This window comes from Talpa europaea (assembly GCF_964194135.1).
Source record: "Talpa europaea genome assembly, chromosome: 7".
Lineage (NCBI taxonomy): Eukaryota > Metazoa > Chordata > Mammalia > Eulipotyphla > Talpidae > Talpa > Talpa europaea.
Genome location: NC_140074.1, coordinates 27,505,584 through 27,528,240, shown reverse-complemented (window position 1 = coordinate 27,528,240; position 22,657 = coordinate 27,505,584).

The following is a 22,657-nucleotide window of genomic DNA, read 5'->3' as shown; positions in this document are numbered from 1 at the left end:
ATAAATTTAAATAAATTCTAGGTGGTTCAAAAGGTGAATGTCAGAAAAAGACAGTGTGAGAAAGAGAGAGAGGGAGGGAGGGAGGGAGGGAGGGAGGGAGGGGAGTAACATTGTACTTTTGGTGTGAGGACAGTCATAAGAAAGGAAATTCATGAATTTCATAAATTCAAGAAGTCAAAAATACAATAACACATTTAGACAGAAAAAATGCAAGTCTTGCATGATAGAATTGTAAGTTTTCAGACTTTTTTTTTAAATAATAAATTTTATTTTTATATTCCCCATACAATTACAACCCTCCATTCTGACCCCAATCCCTCCCCTCCCGCACCCCACCCCCCAAAAAGTGTCTCTGGTTCATAGATTTTTGTTGATTTTGATTTTCACTTTCTTATAGTTATTCATTTTCCTGGTCCCTTATTTAAGTTTTCTAGATTCCTGCTATGAGTGAGACCATCCAGTATTTTTCTTTTTCTTTCTGGCTTATTTCGCTGAGCATGATCCCTTCCAGCGCCATCCATGTTGCTGCAAATTGCATGTGTTTATCTTTTTTGAATGCTGAATAATATTCCATGGTGTATATGTACCACATCTTCTTGATCCAGTCATCTATTTTTGGGCATTTGGGCTGTTTCCAAAGCTTAGCTATTGTAAATAGTGCTGCTATAAACATAGGGGTGCAGATGTTCTTTGGAATTGATGTTTCTGTGTCCTTTGGGTAAATACCTAGGAGTGGAATTGCTGGATCATATGGAAGCTCTATGTTTAGTAGGTCCAGAAATCTCCACACAGCTCTCCATAGTGGTTGGACCAGTTTGCACTCCCACCAACAGTGCAGAAGAGTTCCTTTTTCTCCACACCCTCGCCAACATTTGTTGTTGCTAGTTTTTTTAATATGTGCCATTCTCACTGGTGTAAGATGGTTTCTCATGGTAGTTTTGATTTGCATTTCCCTGATGACAAGTGATGTTAAACATTTTTCATATGCCTGTTGGCCATTTGCATTTCCTCTTCAGAGAAGTTTCTTTTTAGCTCTTTTGCCCATTTTTTCACTGGATTATTTTCTTTGTTGTTGTTGAGTCTCATCAGCTCTTTGCAGATTTTTGTGATCAGTCCTTTATCATTAGTGTTGGGTGCAAAAATGTTCTCCCAGTTGGTGGGGTTTCTCTTTGTTTTTGTTATTGTCTCTTTTGCTGTGCAGAAGCTCTTTAATTTGATGTAGTCCCAGCTGTTTATCTTTGTCTTCACTATCACTGCTTTGGGTGATGTGTCTGTAAAGATGTCTTTGATGTGCAAATCCCGTAGTGTTTTGCCTATATTTCCTTCTATGTATTTTATGGTTTCAGGTCTTATGTCTAGTTCTTTAATCCATTTTGAGTTGATTTTTGTGTATGGTGTGAGGTAGTGGTCGAGCTTCATTCTTTTGCATGTAGCGACCCAGTTTTCCCTGCACCTTTTATTGAACAAACTTTCTTTACTCCAATGCATAGTTTTTGCTCCTTCGTCAAAGATTAGTTGACCATAAATCTGTGGGTTTATTTCTGGATATTCTATTCAATTCCATTGGTCTCTGTGTCTGTTCTTCCAATACCATGCAGTTTTGATGATTATGGCTTTGTAGTATAGTTTGAAGTTTGGGCGTGTGATGCCTCCATTCCCTTTTTTTTTTTTTTTTTTCAGGAGAGCTTTGGCTATTCGGGGTTTTTGGTGATTCCATATGAATTTCATCAATAATTGTTCTATTTCTTTGAAGAATGACATTGAAATTTTGATTGGAATAGCATTAAATCTGTATATTGCTTTTGGTAGGATAGCCATTTTAATAATGTTTATTCTTCCAATCCATGAGCAGGGGATGTCTTTTAACAGTGTTTAACAGGATTTCTTTTAACAGTGTTTTATAGTTTTCTTTGTATAGGTCCTTTACCTCTTTTGTTAGATTTATTCCCAAATATTTGATTTTTTTTTTGTTTCAATAATAAAAGGGATTTTTTTTTTATTTCTTCTTCTTCAGATTTATTGTTTGTATATAGGAAGGCTACTGACTTTTGCGTGTTGATTTTGTATCCTGCCACTTTACTGAACTGCAGACTTCTAATGTATTAAAAAGCTAAGAACCATATTATAAGTATTTGATTATATTTGATTGTTAGCCAAAACAATATATTTGATTGTTAACCAAACTATACCAAAAGCTCCAACTAATCAATAAAAAATATATATAAACCTAAGAGAACTAAAAGAAATTTATCATAGTATCATCCAGTGGTTGAGTTTTAAGGCTGTAGTTGCTATATTCTGTGTCATTTTTGTTTAACATTCTAATGCAAGAGAGAACTAGGAAGTGAATATGAAAATAAGTGATTTTATGCTGTAGATCCTCAGTGATGCCCAAGATATGCACCACATATATGATTTAAAAATTCTAGTAGACACATTTAAAAGGTAAAAATAGAGAATTGAATTGTACTTTAAATTTGTAATAAAATTAATATATTTTATGTAACCAAAATAGTATCATTTGACTTGCAAGCAATATAAAATTATTAATAATACACTTACATTCTTTTTTTTCTTACTATGGCACCACAATATGATACATAACTTAAAAATACAGCACATCTCATTTAGGAATAGGTCGCATTTCCTCAAGTTCTCAGAGGCTAGTATCTACCTTATCTTTGCACTGTGTCTGGGCAGATACTAGTGCTACTATAACAGTGTGATATCCATAGAAAGGGGAGGTTCCATGTTCCCTACCCCACCCAAGGAAGCCTGCAGATACACAGGGAGGAGAAGCTGGAGAATGCAGGGAGAAAGAAGGAAGGAGATCAACAAGAACAGCTGAAGGTAGCACATTGGAATAGAGAGACATGTCAAGAAGCTGCACTGGCTTCTCAGCCTTAGAGGACATGGAAGGAGACACTTGAAAGAGATAGACATGGGTGAGAGACCCATGGGGATACTGACAATGGCAGCCTTTAAATTGACATAGGTTTTGATTTTGCTCTTTTCCTATGAGTTCCCTCCCTCCCCCCCTCCCCCAAAGTACTTTTGACTTGTTGCAAGTTTATGGACCTCAACAGTCCTGCATTGGGCCAACACTGTCTCTCAGCATTTACCCATGAGGGGATGGGTGATTATGGGTGTTTAACTGGAAACCATTTTAACTATATTCTTTTTCTTCTCTCTATCAAACACTAATTGTATTAAAATTCCTTTCTACTGAAGGTCTAACACATGACAGTACACATTGTCTTAGTGTGGTGGACGACAGAACCGATTTAGAGTGGGCTGATTTGGGGGTCCCAGCATACCCCTCACCTTGCCCTGTAATACTACCCAGGTTCAGTGCCCCACATACAGGCTTGTGGAGCATGACTTTGACAGATAATGCTCTTTACTGTCACTGCAGTTAATAGAACCGTCTGGTCTGCTTTCATCTATGCACCTTTAGTTCAAAGACCTAAGTGATACCAACTTTCCTCACCTGCTTTGGTTACTAAATGACAGCAGGGAATAGTGGAAAAGGAATCAAAGTCTATGATCAATATTTATCAGCTGAATAAAAGGAATAGATCTTAGGATCCTAGTTCGATTATAAAATTAAAAGTTGTGTGATATTCATCAAATCATTTCACATCTCTCAATCTCAGGGTTCACTGCTATCAAAATCCTACCCAATGAGACAATAAAGTTGTGAAGGATCAACATGACAATTTTCTAAATTTTCTATTTACATTACCATCTCCCAAATGAATTAATCAGTGAAAAACTTGAGGCAGGAGAAATTAATACACACACACACACACACACACAATGGCTAAGAGGAATTAATATAGAAAAATAAAATGAGGGCCTCCCTGGTGGCACAAGGGGTTAAGCACTACACTATGAAGCAATCCACAGCCTCTGCAGCACGAGTTCAACCCCTGGCCAGCCAGGGAGCTACCCACATGGCACAGCAGACCTCTCCTGACTCGCCCGCTGCTGCCCTCAGCAGTGTATTTCAGTCAATCTGCCTGTTCTGTTCCCCACTCTGTCTCTGATGAATCCTTTCACCTGCCGCATCTCTGGCCTGTACCCCAGCTCTTATATGCATAAATAAATCTTTAAAAAAATAAAATGAGGGGAGTTGGAATTAGAGCTCAATGTTCTACACTTAAGTTTCTTTATAAATACATGAATTTTGCCCAAAAATTTAAGTTAGAATTTTTTTTAGTCTAAGCCATGAAATAAGCATAAATCTGACTATCAACACCGTATCTCTAAGGGTAAGAGATGTTGGCTCACATTAGACTAAGAATGAATCCTAGGTTTACCACAGTTCTATGACACTTTCTAGCTTTATAACATTGGACCTATCTGTACTTCAGTTTCTTCATATAAAGCATAGCACTTTTCTTCTTCTAAAGTTTTTGAAAGGATTAATTAAAATATCTTATGTAAAGTTCTGGCAAAATTGTCACTAATGTGATTTTAATATTAACTGCAATTAATTTTTATCCATGAAATTAAAAATACAAGTATAAGGTATGTGGAATACCCAACAAAATGTCTGGCATAAAAAAGTGGTCTCATATGTATAATATGTATGTATGTATATAGTTCCTTCAATATATATTATTAAAAAAATCTTAAAGCTGTGTTCAGCACATTTTAATACTGGAAAAATCATTGAAACAGTAGAAGCACAGGACCTAAAAGAATTTTCTTTGACAGAAATAAGTTAATCTTTTTGTAGGAGGCCTAGATTGCCATCTCTTTTGATTGTGCTGATGCTGCAGCAATTATCCCTTTGTAAATGAGCACATAAAGAAAAATCTCAATGAGTAGTACCTAATGGTGGCTTTAAAGTGGAATTCAGAAAAGGCATTAACAAATTTTGTCCTCTCAGTAAGTGACCATTGTAAAACAGTGCCATATTGTCAAGGGTAATTATCATTCTCAAAGTCCTTCTCTTTGCTATGCTACATAAAATTCTATCCTACAATATTCCCCTATTCTACAATTTAATTATCAACTTAGTTGTGCTATCAACTTATACACACTCAATAAAGAACTGTTCTTTGAATAGAATTTACATACACAGATTGTCAAATTCCATTATTACTTACAACCTAAGGAAAACAAACATTTGTGATGATTGGATATCTTTACACCAAAACTATTAACAAAATCAACATCTTGTCTCCACCAAAGATAAATTGTTCCTAGATGAAAATTTAATTAAAACCTATTTATGATCAGAGATACCATCTTACACCAGTGAGAATGGCACATATTAAAAAAACTAGCAACAACAAATGTTGGCGAGGGTGTGGAGAAAAAGGAACTCTTCTGCACTGTTGGTGGGAGTGCAAACTGGTCCAACCACTGTGGAAAGCTGGGTGGAGATTTCTGGACCTACTAAACATAGAGCTTCCATATGATCCAGCAATTCCACTCCTAGGTATTTACCCAAAGGACACAGAAACATCAATTCCAAAGAACACCTGCACCCCTATGTTTATAGCAGCACTGTTTACAATAGCTAAGCTTTGGAAACAACCCAAATGCCCAAAAATAGATGACTGGATCAAGAAGATGTGGTACATATATACCATGGAATATTACTCAGCATTCAAAAAAGATAAACACATGCAATTTGCAGCAACATGGATGGCGCTGGAAGGGATCATGCTCAGCGAAATAAGCCAAAAAGAAAAAGAAAAATACCGGATGGTCTCACTCATAGCAGGAATCTAGAAAACTTAAATAAGGGACCAGGAAAATGAATAACTATAAGATAGTGAAAATCAAAATCAACAAAAAACTATGAACCAGAGACACTTTTAGGGGGGCGGGAGGGGAGGGATTGGGGTCAGAATGGGGGGGCTGCAATTGTATGGGGAATATAACAATAAAATTTATTTAAAAAAAAAAAAAAAAAAAAACCTATTTATGATCAATTCTGATAATGATCTTGAATCCCTAAGTTTGTATATGACGAGTTCTCATTGACATATGTTTGCAAATAAAAAGTATGTGATTTAGAAACTGAATATATCATTCTTTCTCATACCAAATTCCTTTTATATGTTGAACATCTAGTCAATAGCTTTGATAAAATTATATGCTTTTTTCTTTCTCCCAGTTCATTAGAACTCTCCACCTTCAGTATAAGCCCCTCAAGGCTTTGCTGGACTCTGACAGTAATTTGCAGACACCTATGTACTGTGCTTGAACCCTTTATGGTCACTCACTAAAATATGGAGTTAGTGTTCCTGTCATGAAAGGGAAAATGAAACTGATTAATTTGTCTTTTCAGGAGTGGTGGGAAGGCCCCCAATCTGAGAAATTACTGCATTGATATCAGTCCCTTTCCTGTATCAGAAACACTCCCTCAAGAATTTTTACCCCTTCTTCAACATCAAGCTTGAATTTTTCCAAATTTTAGGGGATCTCTTCCACTTTGTAAAATCTTTTAAAATCAGTTACCAGGGTCTCCCTAATGGTGCAAGGGGTTAATACGTAGCACTGTGAAGCTATCAGCAGCCACTATAACTCAAAGTCCATCCTCTGCCTGGGAGGTGACCCAGATGGCGCAGCTAGACCTCTCCTGTCTCGCCTGCTGCTCCCCTCATTAGTGTATTTCAGTCAGTCTGCCTGTTCTGCCCTTCCTCTGTCTCTGATGAATCCTCTCACCCCACAACCCCCACCTCCCGCATCTCTGGCCTTCACCCAGCTCTTGTATACATAAAAAAATAATTTAAAAATAAATAAAATCAGTTGTCTTACATTTGTTATTCACTTTTTTTAAATCTACTGATTCATATGCAGTGCATCTTCACTATGTTAATGGGGACACTTGTGCACAACCAATGAGGGGTAACTGCACAGATTTTTCTAAGTGGAAACTTGAGAGTATGTACTCATCTTTTTTTTTAACATTTATTTATTTTTGTACAAGAACTGGGGTACAGGCCAGATGCGCAGGAGGGTGAGAGGATTCACTGGAGACAGAGCAGAGAGCTGAAGAGGCAGATGGACTGAAATACTCTGCTGAGGGGAGCAGCGGGCAAGTCAGGAGAGGTCTGCTGTGCCATGTGGGATTCTCACCTGCAGGCCGGGATCGAACCCGTGCTTCAGAGGATGCGAACAGCTTCACAGTGTGGCACTCAACCGCCTGTGCCACCAGGGAGGCCCTGTACTCAAGTCTTTAAACCATTATAGCTGTTGTCATTCATCTATTTGTATTTTTGGCGTCCCAAATTACTTATGATCATGGTGATTTATGAAATAATGCAACAGAATGTACTCCAAATTGTTTGTGTATATGGAAATTAGTCAAAACATTCTTCATAATTGCTCTAAGAAACCAAATTTAAACATACACAAAAGTAGGGGTTGATTAAACATATTACAAAATATGCACCTATTGAATGAATACAAGGCTCTTTAAAATATTGTAGAAGAATATATACTCTTTGGAAATAGCTTCATGAAATTTAAAGTGCACATTATATAAATATAACCATGAATCTATATAAAAAGAAAAATATGATTCAACATGCAAAATTTTAGTAGTAGTTATTTCTGACTGATTGGTTACAGAGAACTTTTATTCATTTGTGATTTTTGGCATTTTCTGAAATTCTTATCATGACGAGGCTTTTCTCTGAAGTCAGGAAAAATGAACACTATTTAGAGAGGGGAAATGATGCAGTAAAGGAATCTGTTTCCAAAAACTGTTGTAAGCACATTAGAACATTCTATTGTACATAGAGAAAAAAGTAAATGCATTCTGAAGACCCAAGACAAATTAATTTTACATTTACTGTGACCCTTTAACCTAGTTCAAATTCAGTAACTTTAGGCAAAGCCAGAAGGCAAAATCGTCCTCTCTCCCAGTGTCACCTAGTGGTGATGAGGATCCCCAACTCTCATGTTTACATACTCAGCATTTCTGTTTGTCCCAGTTTCACTTTACTTTTATAGTTTTGAAACAATGAAACATAGCAATCAGGCATCCCCATCTATCCTGCATTTTAACCAATGAGGATACAAGAAATTTCAATAGTTTTGTACTGGATTGAAAATTTCTTTTTATTGCCCAAGAAATGAGGAAAAGGTGTAATAATACCATCTAAGTCATTAGATCTGTGGATGTTACCTGTACCATTTAAATTGTAATATTCATCCTTTCTCTGTCCTTAGTGGCTCTTACAACAGAGACTACAAACAGTATTTCAGAGTTTCCCAGAATCTTGGTAGATGCTGAGAATCAATGTTAAATGACTCCAAAAGTCCTTGATACTAAATATCATCAGAGACAAGGGAGTATTTGGGAGACTTAATGCAGCAGAATAAAGACAGGTTGGCAGGCTCTCTGCCATCTGAAAGTTATAAGGCAGAAGAAAACCTAATTTCTACACTCCCTTAAGAGACTGAGCAAGTCAAAGAAAACTATAATCATCTCTCTCCATAAATCCATCTTAGTGTTCACTCTTGTAAAAATGCAAACTTTATACATGTAATTAACTTGTAGCTTTTTTTCCTAGTACATGTTGTTTAGTTGCCACATTTAAGATTAACCTTCCTTATTTCTTTTATTGAGACAGCATTGTTCAAATTCACACAAAATGGACATGCATTTAAGAATATAATGTGAAAAGGAACATCTCCCTGCCTTGCGAGAAATTGGGATTCAGTATCATGATTATGCTAGCAACAAAAGAAAAAAAAACACAAATATTCTAAGCCTATTCTCTGTTTTATCCTCTGTGAAAGGGTGTTGCATGAAAGAAACAAACTCATCCACTTTTTCTAAACCAAAACCTTTTTTCCTGGTAAGCACTTTTAGAAGCTGTTAATAATTAACACCGCTGAGTAATTCTTTTTTTAAATTATTTTTAACATTTATCATTTTTTTACATTTTTAGACAATATTTGCTTCCCCCCACCCCCTCAGATTGAGTCCCCATAGAATATCCTTCTCCAAGGCACCCATGCACCATCACCACAGTCACCTGTGCACCTCACTCCCTCCCTCTCACCCCTCTACCTCCTCCTCCCCTGCACAGTATCTCTGGTTTACAATTGTCCATTTTTGCTTTGTTGTGGTTTGTACTTATTTTTTTAAACTGATATCCTATTTGGTTCCCCTATATTCCTGTTATAAGTGAAGCCATCTGAAATTTTATTTTTCCTTCTAGCTTATTTCACTGAGCATAATTCCTTCTAGCTCCATCCACGTTGCTGCAAATGGCATGAACTTATCTTTTTTGATTGCTGAATAATATTCCATGGTGTATATATACCACATCTTCTTGATCCAGTCATCTATTTTTGGGCATTTGGGTTGTTTCCAGGTTTTACCTATTGTAAATAGTGCTGCAGTAGACATATGTATACAGGTGCTCTTTTGAATCACTGTGTTTGTGTCCTTTGACCAATTCTGAGCTTACCTATTCTCCTTTGTCATCTTACTTTCTCACAAGATTGCTAATAAGCACTGAAAACACAAATTAGGTAACAGGAAGACAGAGAAGCAATTCATATGTTTTATAGTGGACATATTAAGAAGGATGCAAATGTGCAAAAGGTTTGGATATGACACCTGGGGACTATGACAGCACCTTGACATGCATTACTTCATGTAGTGACCATATTTTGAAAAAAAAAATAGCAAATGTATACTGTTCTTTATAAATGAAGCATTGAGTGCAATTTCTAACATAGTGATATGACTTTAACTATTATACATACATAATATGTATTGAAAGTTCTTTATCTACATATTATGTACTGATAATACCGAAAACGCCACAAATCACATATTTATGTATTACCTCGTGGAATTCTAAATCATGAGAAATTTATTGTCATGAATTTACCTATGAAAAAAAAATCCACACATTTTAAATAACCCAGACAAAATAATTGGGGTGGGGGGTCATGCTGGATTTGAAATCACAAGAATCTTATTCCAATATTCTCTCTACAATTCCGCAGGGTCCCTGTGTCCTTAAACACGGCACAAGAATTTGTTTCCATCTGAATTGGTCTAGAAATTACTTCAAAGGAAAGAGCTATGAACCATGTAAAAGGGTAGAACTAGAAATAGATGGAGATGAAAAGATGTTCATATATATCAGGAATTCAAGACTAAATCCCAAAAGGATGTAAAGGGGGGAAAAATCAATAATGACAGAGAAAGTAAAATTTTTGTGAATGAAAAATAACACTTTGAGTCCTGGGAAACAAATATGAAGGAGGAATTTTATTTTTAATACTTTTAAATATTTTATCATATAAAATTTCAAATATGTACCAAGTACTCTAAGTAGTATTATGAAGCCTCCCTGGTGGCGCAGCGGTTGAGCGCTGGGTTGCGAAGCTGCCCGCAGCCTCTGCAGTGCCAGTTCAATCCCCGGCTGCTCCCCGGCCACCAGAGGAGGGTCCCACATGGCGCGCAGACCTCTCCTGCCGCCCGCTGCTCCCCTCAGCAGTGTACTTCGGTCCTTCTGCCTGCTCTGCTCCCCGCTCTGGCTCTGGTGAATTCTCTCACCCTCCTGCGCTTCTGACTGTACCCAGTGCTTGTATAAATAAATAAATCTTTAAAAAAATAAAATAAAACACACTCAAAAATGTTTAAAAAAATAGTATCATGAACCCAAATGTATCCACCACCTAAATTAAATAATTACCTATATATTTTTGTTCCTGAATCATGTAGACTCTTCCCAACTATCTACTCTCCCACTTAATATTTTTTGACAGTTCTAGTTTCCCTTTTACATCACTGTTCATTTTTAGACAATATTTGCTTCCCCTCACTCTCAGGTGTAGTCCCCATAGAATTTACTTCACCAATGCACCCATGTATGAGGGAGGAATTTTAAAAGGGAAGTTTTGAACAGCTCTAGCCCATCACATAGGGAAATGAAAAATGACAATATGACATCCAAGAATCTCTCCTACTCAGCTTCATGATATCCATCCACCTAGTATTTATTTCAAGTATTGTTTGTGTGTGCATGTACATACACATGTGCATGTGTGCTTAAAATTTCAAGTCTTAAGTCCCCAAATAGTCCCCTTATTACTAGAGTTTTCTTTAAGGATAATCATTCTTGAAGTTCTGCTCTTTGAAAGTTATACTTTTTTTTAAGATTTATTTATTTATGCATACAAGACCTGGGGTACAGGCCTGAGACACAGGGGGTGAAAGGATTCACCAGAGACAAAGTGGGGAACAGTACAGGCAGACTGACCAAAGTATACACTGCTGAAGGGAGCAGCAGGCAAGTCAGGAGGTCTGCTGCGCCATGTGGGTTGCTCCCTGGCTGGCTAGGGATCAGACTCGTGCTGCAGAGGCTTCCGATTCCTTCATAGTGTGGTGCTTAACCCCTTGTGCCGCTAGGGAGGCCCATATGATCATTTAATTGATATCCTCATGCAACTCTACTTTGGGCCTTGAACTTTGCTAAAGAATGATAAGACAGATAAAACACATAAGATAGGTTGCATAGACAAGAAGTTTGGGTAGACTGGATAGATGGATAATACAGGCAGATAACAGAGGGATACAATAGTTAAGATAGATATGTGCACATATATGTATACTTATATATAGACTATACAAATATACACACACAACATAGGCTATATATGAAAATCAATTAAAGCTACTACAATCATACTTTCATCACTCTCTTCTTCACAGGCATACTTTGAATTCTCACACTGCAGAGTCAATCATATGGTTGCTTAACTTGCTTCTCATATTAGTGTAAAAGCTGTTTTATCAGCAACCTGTCAACTATAAGTCTCTATTTATGGGTACTCTTGCTCATTTGCAGTATTCACTCTCCAAGTTACAAAATGTGACTGTCCTATATATACAAGTAACCATTTGCACAGTGCTTGCTCATCTTCCCACTCACCCCAGATTGCTCCATCACAGCCCCAAGTCATAAACTGTCCCAAAATGAAAACAACACCCAGGAAATCCACTGCTTTTAAATGCTACATCAATTCAAGAATGTCAATATCCTTTGAGTATGTGTAATACGTCATGCTATGTTTGGTACACTGCATGCATTACTGATGTCAAAATTCACAGGAATACACAGGTAGAGATTTTCTATTTTCCAGGGACCTGAAACAGGGGTGGAGAGGAAATACAAACTGTGTAAGGTCACTATTCACATACACCTAGGGGAGACCTTGATATGTATGGTTATGCTGGTGATTGACTGCTGCATACATGAAGGTGTTTTGATTGATAAGGATCTACATATTGAAAGCCTTAATACCGGACATGAAAAAAATAGCAGGACCTCTGTTGATTAGTGCTACCATTCTTTAAATGCAAATGATTTTTTAATGAATTGGGTCATTCTAATAAGATATCAAGAAATGAAAATTTTCTATTTACTTGAGAAAGAATAATTCAAAATCATTTTCACTAAATATAGCATTCAATAATGATTCTACCATTTCTCCTTTTTTTTCTCCAAGAATATATAAAAGGTCACCTGGCACTCCTTTATTTTGGCTGCCTTATAAACATTCATTTCAATTCAAGAATGCATGCATTTTAATTGCTTATAATTTTATGTCTCAGTGAAGTGGAGTTCTATTCAAAAACAAAACCTTTTGCAGTGTTCCTAGTTTATTTTTACTCTGTTGTCACTGAAATCACACTATCCTAGTTTGTTCATTGGTCTTGCTTACTTATCAGAAATCTATAGAAGCATTTTAAAAGGTTTTCAAATGCAGGTGAAGCATCTGAAGATACTAAAAAGTATTTTTTTTTTCACAAAAGGGATGTGAATGAAATAAATTAAATACACAAATAAGCACCCTATAGAACTTTAAGATACTTTTCATCATGGGACTGCATGCCATAATTTATTCATTAAAGGTTTTCTTTAGCAAAGAATATTTACAAGTACTTACCCTAACAACTCTGAAAATTCAAAAGCAGAAAAAGAAAAGTTTTTGGAGTGGGAACTGAAACAAAGGAAAAAAAAAATTCCTAGGAAAGGAAAATACGAGACTGCTGTGGTAGCAAAGAGTTTCTGCTTGCTTATTTCTGCAAAGTCCTGACAAGCTTCAGTTTTTTTTTGTTTTTTGTTTAATTTATTTATACAAGCACTGGGTATAGTCAGAAGTGCGGGAGGGTGAGAGAATTCACCAGTGCCAGAACAGGGAGCAGAACAGGCAGACTGATGAAGTACACTGCTGAGGGGAGTAGTGGGCATGGCAGGAGAGGTCTGCATGCCATGTGGACCCTCCCCGGTTGGCAGTGGATCAAACTGGCGCTGCAGAGGCTGCAGGCAGCTTCGCAGCCCAGCGCTCAACCGCTGCGCCACCAGGAAGGCCCACAAGCTTCAGTTTTGAGTTGATGGAAAGGATATAACAATCTCTTTCAGAAACTTGTTTTGACTAATAGAACTTTTCCACGCGGGGTTTATTGAAGATAAAAGAAACTGGGAACTCCATTAGGACCTTTGAATGCTAGATGAGATGAACATACTGCCTGTCTCCATGAGGGTTATTGCCAAAGAGAAACAAAGATAAATATCCAATTATAATCAAGAATAATGAGTAATGTTTAAAAGAATAAAAACAGTTATCTCAATCTTGAAATATCAATGAGTGAAGTGATGAATATCAGTGAGTGAAATATCAGTGAGAGAAGTGTTACCCTAAATTGTGAGATGTTCCGGGGGGAGAAATGTCAGACATAATGCTTGATGGAAGTGCTTGCTGTGAATGCTTGTATTCCCCCAATATTCGTATGTTGAAATCCTAATCCCCAGTATGATGGTGTCAGATGATGGAACCCAGGAATTACCTAGGTGACTAGATGATACAAAAGTATAGGAACGGTCAAGAATATGATTATCAGAAAGTAACAGGACCTGCCAAAGGAAGTTGTTAATGAATCATCATAACAGAGTAGTAGTGTTAAAACCACGTGTTTGAATTGATTTTTAAGTTGGTTGGCATAAATTAGAGGGCTCTTTCTTTAAACACTCACATGGAAATCTAGTATATACTCTCTCCCCTTTTCCACAAACATGACTAATCTAATTGAAAGGATCAAGTTATGTATGAAACAGTCCTGAAGTGAGGCTCCTGTATCCTTCAACACAAACTTACAATGGTAAACACACACACACACACACAGAGTCTCTGAAAGTGCTTTTATTCTTTGGGGCATGGTTTTCATACCACTGAATTAGAGACTAAAGTGTGATGAGAATACTAAAAGTAGCTAAAGTGGTAAATGAACTGTAAAGGACTTTGTAAATTATCTTTGAAGTTCATATGAGTTCATCTTTAAAGTTAAATATGAGTTTAAAGCTCTCAGGGAAGACAATGAAGAGATAATGACTACTGTGTGTGTGTGTTGGGGGCGGAGGAAGAGAGTGAATGATCACATTGTACTTTAAAAATATTACTCTCATACCTGTGGCAGGGAGCCAGTTATGAGGCCCTTGAGACAACCAGGTGAGAAATGACAGGACTGAACTAAGATAATGACAATGGAGATGAATCAAAAGAAAATACACTTGAGAGATATTTAGGAGAAAAAAAAATTGTCAGATGTAGTAATAGTTATATGGGAGTGGTTGTTAGGAACTGGAGGTTTTATCCTTCTCATATTCATAGGTTGAAATCACTGTATCGAAGGTGATGGTGTCAGAACATGGGGCCCTTCAGGAGGTGACCAGGTCATGTGGCTGGTAGCCTTGTAAATGGGATTAAACCCCAAAGAGCTCTCTCTACTCTTGGCCAGACAAATGAGACGGTAATACCTGCCTACCAGAAAGCAGAACCTGACCACATGGGTGCCCTGATCACATACTTTAACTAGTGAGAAATAAATTTCTGTTACTTATAAGTCACTCAGTCTATAGTAGTTTGTAATAGCAGCCCAAACTAACAAAGAGTGTGACCAAAAGATTTCTTCCTTAATCCAATATGGGGGTGGTGACACAATTTATAGAAATAACAGATTCATGAAAGGCAGTGAGTTTCACAAAGGATTGGTTGAGTCTGTGCCATTTGTGTAAAAATCACTTTATTCGGTTCATTTAGTAACTTCAACTTAGTATAGTTTACTTTGCAGGTAACTCAATCTACTACCCACCTCTGTCATTTTCTTCATACCAGTAAGAAGTAAGCAAGAATGATAGGCAACCTAAATTCCCAATTCATGCTTTTTCATTTTTGTGCAATTTTTTTATGAGCATCTTCAGTATTTTTTATTGAATATCCACACTTCCTGATGTAAGCCTTAGCCCTCCCTCAATATTCAAAGCTCCTCTACCTCAGTTACTTGCAAACAAGAGAGTTATTCCTTTCTCTTTACTCTTTCATATTGCTACGAAGGCTTCAGGTATGAGGAGATCTGGTTAAATACATAAATGGCCATGAAGGGATATGGGAAATTGTTATTGCCTGTGGTTATGGGCCTGTCGACTGTCAATGTTGGGGACACCAGCGAGACTAACTCTGGTTTTTATGGCGGGTATCCCTCTGCTTCACTTTATGGCCTACTTTTTGGTCATTGAGAACAAGCAGACACTTAACAGAAATAACTTAGTAGTCACACAGAAAAAAATGTGGCTGCTTCCCTTAACCGATGCCAGAAGGAGTCTGTACGTTCTCGTGATATTATGTCTTTATCACACTGGACATGGGAAGGTAGAAAGAAGTCCCTACCTTTGGTTCCTTTTTTTACTTAACTGAGACCATAGAACACATAGATTTGGCTCTTTGGAAATTTGTGGTTTGCAATTATGCCCTTTCTCAAGTTGCTGCACTGCATGGCCCCCTTTCTAATTTCTTTCTCCACATTCTGAAGGCACCAAGGTGCTCAGCAAACTATCAGTTGGGAAATATGATGCAGACATGTTCAATTTGACAGGGTCTTATCTTGAGAGCACTCCCACATTTGAAGTCATCAGACAAAATGTATTTCCTCCGACAAGTGGAAGGATGAAGGGGAGGAGGGAGAAATGGTTTCTGCCTTTATGAGCTCATCTGTCCCCCGAGATGCCTACACCTACCCACACCCTTTAGCCATCACTCTATTAGTGGGAAGGCAGAGGGCAAGGGATTTGCTATCCAGGTTCTGCAGGAATGCCATATTTCTCCAAGCTACTGTAGTTTATCTAGCAACAAGGAGGCTATTTCTTTGAATATAAAATATGAAATACAAAAATACTTTCAATTTTAGCTATGAACTATCTTCAAGATAAACCTTACATAAGTCAGGAAACCTGGAGATTAGAAAAGGACATCAGTTCCGATTTAAAAATCTAAAGATAAGCAGACTATTACAGATATGTAGATAAGGAGCTCTATTAACTCCAACTCTGGCAAGAAACTTTACTCAGAAGTTTTTGAAAGGACATGTATCTAATAACGGCTAATGCCCCATCCCTGTCAATGAGATTTCGATTACCTAATTTCCAGTCTTCTGATGATTTTTAGACCCACTGAAATTAGTGACATTAAAATATGTTTCTGTGGACTATGTGTAAGTGTATTTTGTGTGTGTCTACATGTATAAGGTTCAAAGAAATGTTTTTGCTTTATAGATACTAAGAGTCCTGAGGGAAGTAAACCAACATTTTTTTCAAGTCACTATTGGGATTTCACTCTAAACACAAGCAAAAATATTTGTAGTAGGCATATAGAAAAAGCTGGAAAAATGTTAATTCATATTTCTGCAGCCATCTTTCTGAGCTCCAATAAAAGCAACTCTGATTTTTGAGTTCACATGCAATACAAAGTTGGAAATTTGGACTCACATGTTCCCTCACCTGGTAGTTGAAGGACACTCTGAGGCCAGAGAAATAACAAAGCTGGTCAAAAAATACCAACTTTTTGGACCTCCCTCACAGCACAAAGCATTAAGACACAGCATTATGAAGCTATCCACAGCCACTGCAGCACAAATTCTATCCCTGGCAAGGGAGCAACCCACATGGCACAAGAGACCTCTCCTGCCTTGCCTGGCGCACCCCTCAGCAGTGTAATACAGTCAATCTGCCAGTTCTGCTCCCCACTGTCTCTGGTGAATCCTCTCAATCCCTGCATCTCTGGCCTGCACTCCAGCTCTTGTATGCAGAGGGAGGGAGGAGCACAGGGGACCGAGGTGATGGTGCACGGGTGCATTGATGAAGTCCCCAAATTGTATGGGGACTATACCTGAGGGGGTGGGGGGAAGCAAATATTGCTTAAAAATGAACAATGATGTAAAAAAAAATTTTAAAAAATGAAAAAAAAATTAAGTTTTTTTTTTAAACTCTGATGCTATGCTACATCTATCAGATGGCCATGCCACCTCACCCAAGCTGCCACCTATTTAAATACTTATTCCCTGCCTGCCAATCCAATCATTTCTCTACCATCTTCTTCTCCTAGTTACCAAAGAAAATCGGACTTCCAGAGCCTCCTTTTCCCACACTAATTACCTTTCTGAATTTGCCACAAACACAAAGCAACTGCAAAGAAGGAATCAGATCCTTCTGTGATACACAGCCAAGAGTTGCTGCCAGCAGGCTAAAAACAGCTAGGGAGGAAGTGTGAAAGCAATGAAGATTAAAGAAATGGAAAGACCAGGAATGAAGGGAAAAAAAGCTAATGGGATCCCAATTCCTACCACCAAAACATACATTCATATTCCCACACCCCTTCCTTCTCTGTAAATTCCATCATGAATTCTAATGCTCAAATCTAACCAGATCCTTCATAACCATAACTTACAGTTATGTAACACTTCACATTTTCAAAGCATTCTTAAATTATATGTAATTTGATCTTCATAGAAACCTTCATAGGAAAATCAGAACCACTGTTTTCCCCATTTTGAAGATGGAGAAAGCAATACCAATGCATAATCTAGACAAACTTGTCTATAAATTCATTTCTTGGTAATTGAACTAATTTTTTCTCTTTTTTTAAATAGCATTATTGAAGCACACCTGGTACAAAATTAAAACCAGATTTTTTTAAATTTTATTTACATCATTTTTCATTATTGCACAGTGTATGCATTTTCATCTTGGTTATATTCCCCATACAATTCCCACCCCCCTCATTTTGACCCTACTCTCTCCTCCACTCCCTTCCCCAGTATGTCTCTGGTTTATAGTTGCTTGTTGATTTTGATAATTATAATTAGTCTTTTTATTATAATTAGTCTTTTTCCTGGTCCCTTATTTAGGTTTTCTAAATTCTTACTATGAGTGAGAACTCCAGTATTTTTCTTTTTCTTTCTGGTTTATTTTGCTGAGCATGATCCCTTCCAGCTCCATCCATGTTGTTGCAAATGGCATGAGTTTATCTTTTTTGATTGCTGAGTAATATTACATTGTGTATATGTACCACATCTTCTTGATCCAGGCATCTTTGGGGGGGGGGGGCATTTGGGTTGTTTTCATAGCTTAGCCATTGTAAATACTGCTGTTATAAACATAGAGTACAGGTGCCCTTTTGAATTAATGAGTCTGTGTCCTTTGGGTAAATACCTGGGAGTAGAATTGCTGGATCATATGGAAACTCCATCTTTAGCAGGTTGAAGAATCTCCACACAGCTTTCCATAGTGATTGGACCAGTTTGCACTCCCACCAGCAGTGCAGGAGAGTTCCTTTTTCTCCATATCCTCACCAACACTTGTTGTAGCTATTATTTTTTTTTTAATATGTGCCAAAGAGACACCCCACCAATTGGGAGAAAATTTTTGCACACAACACTAATGATAAAGGACTGATCACAAAACTCTACAAAGAGCTGAAGAGACTCAACAAAAACAAAGTAAATAATCCAGTCAAAAAATGGCCAGCGGAGCTAAAAAGGAACTTCTCCAAAGAGGAAATGCAAATGGCCAACAGGCATATAAAACCCCCGATTCTTAGGAAGAAGTATATGAATTGTATATTCTATGTATAAAAACAAGAAAACCATCTTGAAAATCAACCCATAAGAGTTTCTTCATTTCCCTTTCATGGTCCCTACCCAACTCCCAATCTATTTCTACATTCTAGGCAACTACTAATCTAATTTCTGGCTCTATGCATTTTTTAGAGTTTTGTGTAAATGGAATTATGACAGAATGTGTGTGTGTGTGTACATATATATATTCTATTATCTGAATCCACTCAGAATATTTTGAGATCCATCCATATCATACTGTATATCAATTATGCATTGTTTTTAAATAATGTTTTAAACTAGTTTAAAAAGACATTTTGGAACTATAGACACACTGTCCATTGCTCTTTATCTATCTATGCAACTTTGAGAGTCCATTTTTATTCCTCCTTATGTGAACATGTTCCACTCACCCATCATCAAATCTCCTGTGCCCATGCCTACACCCTCCCTCCCCCAGCCCTACCTCCGTCCCCATGCTTCCTCTGGTATCTATGTATTTTCCCCAGATTCCAAGAACTGTTTTTGCTATGTTTTGCCAGTATATGTTCATTCAGTTCATTCATCCAAAGATAAGTGAATCCATTCTGTTTCTATCTTTCACTTTCTGATGGTTCACTTAGCACAATCACCTCAAGGCCCATGTATTTTGTCCCAAAGGCATTATTTTATCTTCTTTAAACAGCTATTATTCCACTGAGTATGTACTCCAAAATTTCTTTATCCATTCACCTGTTTTGGGGCACTTATATTGGTTGTATGACTTGGCAATTGTAGATTTGATTAACACAGTGCTGGATTCAGTTTGCTAGGTTTTTATTGAGGATTTTTGCATCTATGTTCACCAGGGATATACACCTATATTTTTCATTTTGTGCACTGTCCTTGTTTGGTTTTGGGATTAGGGTAAAATTAGCCTCCTAGAACTCATTAAGAGTTTTATACCCTCTTTTTTTTTTTGAGATTTGTGATAAGTATAGGTATTATATCTTTTTTTAAAATATTTATTTGTTTGTTTATTTATGCAAGCACTGGGTACAGTCAAAGCGCGGGTGGGTGAGAGAATTCACCAGAGCCAGAAGCGGGGAGAACAGGCAGAAGGACCAAAGTACACTGCTGAAGGGAGCAGCGGGGGGCAGGAGAGGTCTGCGCGCCATGTGGGACCCTCCTCTGGTGGCCGGGGAGCAGCCGGGGATAGAACCGCGCTGCAGAGGCTGCGGGCAGCTTCGCAACCCAGCGCTCAACTGCTGCGCCACCGGGGAGGCCCTTTAAAGATTTGGTAAAATTCACTAGAGAATTATCAGCTCCTGGTTGTTGTTTTTGTTTTTGTTTTTTTGGGGGGACTTTTTACTACTCTTCCAATTTCTGCACTTGGTTTAGAACTATTTAAGCTGCCTATTTCAATCTAGTTCACTATTAGAAGTCTGTAGGAATAAAAAAAAAATGCCCATTTCTTGTAGGCTGCCCATTTGTTTGCAGAGTTCTTATGATAATTTGTATTTCTGTGACAACTGTCATAATTTCATCTCTTTTGTGTCTGATTCTTTTATACAGATTTTCTTCCTTTTTTAAGTAAGCCTTCTTAAGGATTTGTCGATTTTTCTTAGTTTTTTTAAGAACCAGCTTGTAGTGTCACAGATCTTTTGAACTGTTTTTTTGTTGTTGTTGTTTTCCATTTCATTTATTTCTGCTCTGATTTTTATTATTTCCTTCCTTTTACTGATATTGGATTTGTTCATTCTTTTTCTAGTTCCTTCAATTGTAAAGTTATATTGTTTTTTTTTTTTAATTTAGGCCTTTATTGTTATGTAATTCTCTCACATTGCTATTAAAGCATCCAATAAGTTCTGGTAGCTTGTCTCTCCATTTTTATTGGTATAGATGCATGTCAGTTATTTTTTTTTTTTAAAGATTTATTTATTTATTTATTTATTTATTTATTTATTTATTTATACAAGCACTGGGTACAGTCAGAAGCACGGGAGGGTGAGAGAATTCACCAGAGCCAGAGCAGGGAGCAGAGCAGGCAGAAGGACCGAAGTACACTGCTGAGGGGAGCAGCGGGCGGCAGGAGAGGTCTGCGGGCCATGTGGGATCCTCCTCCGGTGGCCGGGGAGCAGCAGGGAATCGAACCGGCGCTACAGAGGCTGCAGGCAGCTTCGCAACCCAGCGCTCAACCACCGCGCCACCGGGGAGGCCCACATGTCAGTTATTGATGGAAATATAGAAAGACACTGACACCTATATAACATGAGGATAATTTATAATTCCTCTTCTATCTATGGACAGATTAATAAGATAGAATACATAAGAAAACAGGGGCCTCCCCGGTGGCGCAGCGGTTGAGCGCTGGGTTGCGAAGCTGCCCGCAGCCTCTGCAGTGCTGGTTCGATCCCTGGCTGCTCCGCGGCCACCAGAGGAGGGTCCCACATGGCGCACAGACCTCTCCTGCCGCCAGCTGCTCCCCTCAGCAGTGTACTTCGGTCCTTCTGCCTGCTCTGCTCCCCGCTCTGGCTCTGGTGAGTTCTCTCACCCTCCCATGCTTCTGACTGTACCCAGTGCTTGTATAAATAAAATAAATAAATCTTTAAAAAAAAATTTAAAAACAAAACAAAAAAAAGGAATACATAAGGAAACAATACATTTAAGTAGGAATTAGAGCAGAGACTAAACTATATGCTCCTTAATAACTACTGGATTAAGGTGCATTGGTGAAGGAAATTCTATGGGGATTATACCTGAGGGGGTGGAGGGAAGCAAATATTGTTTAAAAATTAACAATGATGTAAAAAAAATGAAGCATCAATTAACACGAATTAAATTTAAAAAAATTAAAAATGACCTCAGTACTAATGAAAACAAGGATACAAGCAACCAGAATGCATAGGCTGAAGCAAAAAAAAAAGTGTTAAAATTAAATATAACTGCAATACATGAAGAAGCAAATGCCAAATCAACAATTTAATATTACACCTAAAACAACTTAAAAAGAGGAACAAGAACCTCAAGTTAGGGCCTTCCCGGTGGCGCAGCGGTTGAGCGCTGGATTGCGAGGCTGCCCGCAGCCTCTGCAGTGCTGGTTCGATCCCTGGCCGCTGGTGAGGGTCCCACATGGCGCGCAGACCTCTCCTGCCGCCCGTTGCTCCCCTCAACAGTGTACTTCGTCAGTCTGCCTGCTCTGCTCCCTGCTCTGGTGAATTCTCTCACCCTCCCATGCTTCTGACTATACCCAGTGCTTGTATAAATAAATAAAATTAAAAAAAAAAGAACCTCAAGTTAGTAGAAGGAAATGATAAAAATAAACAAATAAAATGGCAATGAAAAAGATCATACAAAAGATGAATGAAAGTAACGGTTTGTCTGTCAAGAAGGTAAACAATATTGATAAACTTCTAGCTAGGCTAACAAAGATAAAACATTAATAATGAGAATCAGAAATGAAGAGGAGAAATTACCACAGATGGCATAGATATTCAAAAGATGACATATGATTATCATGAAAAACTACACACCCATAGATTTGATAACCTTAAAGAGAGGGACAAATTTCTAGTTTACCAAGACTAAATAAACTAGGAAGGGTTGAGTAAATAGATCACAATCATGAAAACTGTAACAATATGAAATCACTCCAAAATTAAAAATCCAGGGCGAGATAGCTTTACAAGAGAATTATAACAAACTTTCAAAAAATAACTCATTCTCATCTTG